General features: G+C 38.6%; 1 pseudogene; it reads right to left on the reverse strand.

Annotated features, from left to right (window-relative positions):
- Nucleotides 1-430: 430 nt before the first annotated feature.
- LOC147418826 (2-C-methyl-D-erythritol 2,4-cyclodiphosphate synthase, chloroplastic pseudogene) lies at nt 431-1,908 on the reverse strand (annotated as a pseudogene).
- Nucleotides 1,909-2,943: the final 1,035 nt, after the last annotated feature.

The following is a 2,943-nucleotide window of genomic DNA, read 5'->3' on the forward strand; positions in this document are numbered from 1 at the left end:
AGAGAGAGAGAGAGAGAGAGAGAGAGAGAGAGAGAGAGAGAGAGAGAGAGAGAGAGAGAGAGAGAGAGAGAGAGAGAGAGAGAGAGAGATGCATATTTGCAAGTGTGACATGTGTGAAAGAAGACACAAACTTACTAGCACATATATCATATGATTGTGCATTAAATCTCTTAGAGTTTTTTCTCTTAAGGCACCTCTCTCTTAGGTTCTTCCCTTCCCTTCCTTTCTCTTTAGAGTAGTACTTCAAGACTCCTCAATAGAGGTATGAAGTATCTTGTGGAATGATCCTATGATGTTAAAATGTCTCTTCCTTTCCCTCTTCTCTCTCTCTCTCTCTCTCTCTCTCTCTCTATCATTGCTCAATCAACAGTTAATTGGTAAATACGAGTAGCCATTAAAGACTTCAGTTATTTACTATACATTCATTTCCTTATTTCTTCATCAATAACACAATAGTATGGGCAACAACGCTATGATTCTCTCCCAAGCTATCAACTTTCTTATGGGTTATGGCCTTAATATTAACTACTAAAGGATCTATGCCAAGAAGGTCACAAAGGTTCCACTTTTTGACCTCCTTATATGGGAACCTTTGTAATATGAGGGTGGCATCCAAATTTCCCATACTATATCTCGCTTCATGCATCAATTGAACAGCTTATTTCACAAAGATTCAAGATACAACTCCTTTCCATTTTGAATCATTGTTTGGAAAAAATATGGCAGATGTTAGGAAGGACATAACATCCATCACACAATGCACAAGCATATCACGGTTGGAATATGCTTCACATCCTAGGTCATGTGGAATATTTATGTTGCCGCAAATTATAAGAGGTAAATTTGGCTCCAATATGTAAAGACCAAATCCATGCCCTACTCTAAAAGGTAGTACAAGAGCCTTCTTCACATCTGGACAAACACTTTCAACAAGAAGGACTTTTGCATACTAATTTTTTTGTGAAAAAATTTAGTCTCATTTGAGCTTGTGTCTATTTAACATAAGGTGGTATGGAAATCTTTCCACCTGAATGAGAGAAAGGGTTGCATGATTTTGAGAACACATTGTTTTGCTAGCTATAATGTGCGCCCATCACGAAGAATGATGCTAAGTGAGAGAATCTCTCTCTCTCTCTCTCTCTCTATATATATATATATATATATATATATATATATATATATATATATATATATATATAAACAAGAAACAATATTACTATCACCGGGACAATAAGCAATTTTTTTTCGGTAGATCAGTGTTTGGGAAAAGTGTGCCTCAGCTTGGCCTTTGGCTAGTAGAAAAATCAAAATAACCAGTCGATGGGAGACGGAGAAAGAAAAAATCCACTAGGAAAATTTAAGAAATTAGAGTAAAACACCATTTATTTAAAAAAAAATCCTCTTTGAATCTATCCAAAAGGTAGTTTTGCATGTTTTTGGAATGGATTTTTCCCTGACACTACAGCAGATACAAAAAGTCTTTACAGCAAAATGTCAAGCACGGACAAAATATCGAGTCTCAAGAATCTCCATGAAAGTTTGCAAGTACTAGAAAAAATCTTTGCAATCCAAGAGACCAGCTGACTACTTTGGTGTGTGCCTCATCTTTCTTCCACTTAGTCCTCATGATAACAAAGCCAAAGCACGCACATTAATACACTACTATGGAGGATCCTCTCTCTCTCTCTCTAAAAACTATCTGAAAGAGTGCTTCAGAGAGTTTTTTTTCTTCTAAATGGTAGTGTATGTGGGATGTTGTGTATAGGCTGGTGGCTCTACTGCTAGCTCTAAGGGCATGCGATGAGTGTCTATAGTGAAAAGAGATTGGACTTGTGAGCAAAGGTTCTCACACTACCTTTGGATGACCTGCGTACAAGCTGGCAACAGCCTCTGTAAGAAAGAGCTCATCGTAAGAAACACAACAACATACACGGCATGTTGAGAGAGAGAGAGAGAGAGAGAGAGAGAGAGAGAGATGCAACGGGAGGCTTTCAGTGTGATGTGATCTGTCGTGGAGGCTACGATGGCGGGTCTCGCATGGAGGCTCAAGTTGGAGGCTTACTATGCTCTACATATTTGAGGATTATGGCTTATCGGCAACTGTAAGATGGTGAGGGGATCTTAATGGTAGGATTTTAGTGAGATGAAGCCTACAAATGCAAGGAGTCTGAGGTTTGCTCATGATTTTTTGGGCTTCTCTGGCTCCTCTCTGGTTCTAAATGCATGGAAAAGTGAGTAGCAATGGCTGCAACAGAGCACAAGAAAGTATAATGAGCGCATATGGTAGTGAAAACAATATGGCATTGAGTTGTGGTGCAATGATTATTATGGTATCACAAGAATAGTGCATTGTACATGGTTTTTCAATGTTGTAGCCGAGTTAAAGAGATCATGGATCACCCCTCTACGCGCCCGCGTAGTCTGAGAGGAAGTGGTTTTTTCTCTATGCCTCTATGGCATAACCAAGCTCTATTTTTGAAGTGTGTAAATAGAGGTTGGTTGGATCATGCAACCCTTTGATCAGTAGCCTCACTCCATTCATTTTGAGCTCTCAAGTACCCCTTGTATGAGGGGCCTTAAACTTGATTTAATAATAAGTTGGCTTGCTGACAAATACAACTTCCATTTTGGATACCTTGTGGAATTTTGATGAGTTGGCATGCATACACGGCTGAATGGATAAGCTAGGTAATTATGACAAAAACAATAGCTTTTGATGCATGTTTCCCTATCTTTTTTCAACTAATATTTCTATTTTTAATTCGAATGCAAGGAGTCAAGGACAACATCAAACAAGTTTCTTTCCCTGTTTCTAGTTTTTATAAAAAAGGACCCAAAACTTGGTTCTCTACTCTCCTGTATATGCTTTCCTTCGAAGGCTTTGTCCTTGTTGGTGGAAAATCTTGGATACATCTACCACAGGGTCTTAAATGAACCCTGGGA

Source organism: Adiantum capillus-veneris, chromosome 29, assembly GCF_014529385.1.
Source record: "Adiantum capillus-veneris isolate H3 chromosome 29, ASM1452938v2, whole genome shotgun sequence".
Classification (NCBI taxonomy): domain Eukaryota; kingdom Viridiplantae; phylum Streptophyta; class Polypodiopsida; order Polypodiales; family Pteridaceae; genus Adiantum; species Adiantum capillus-veneris.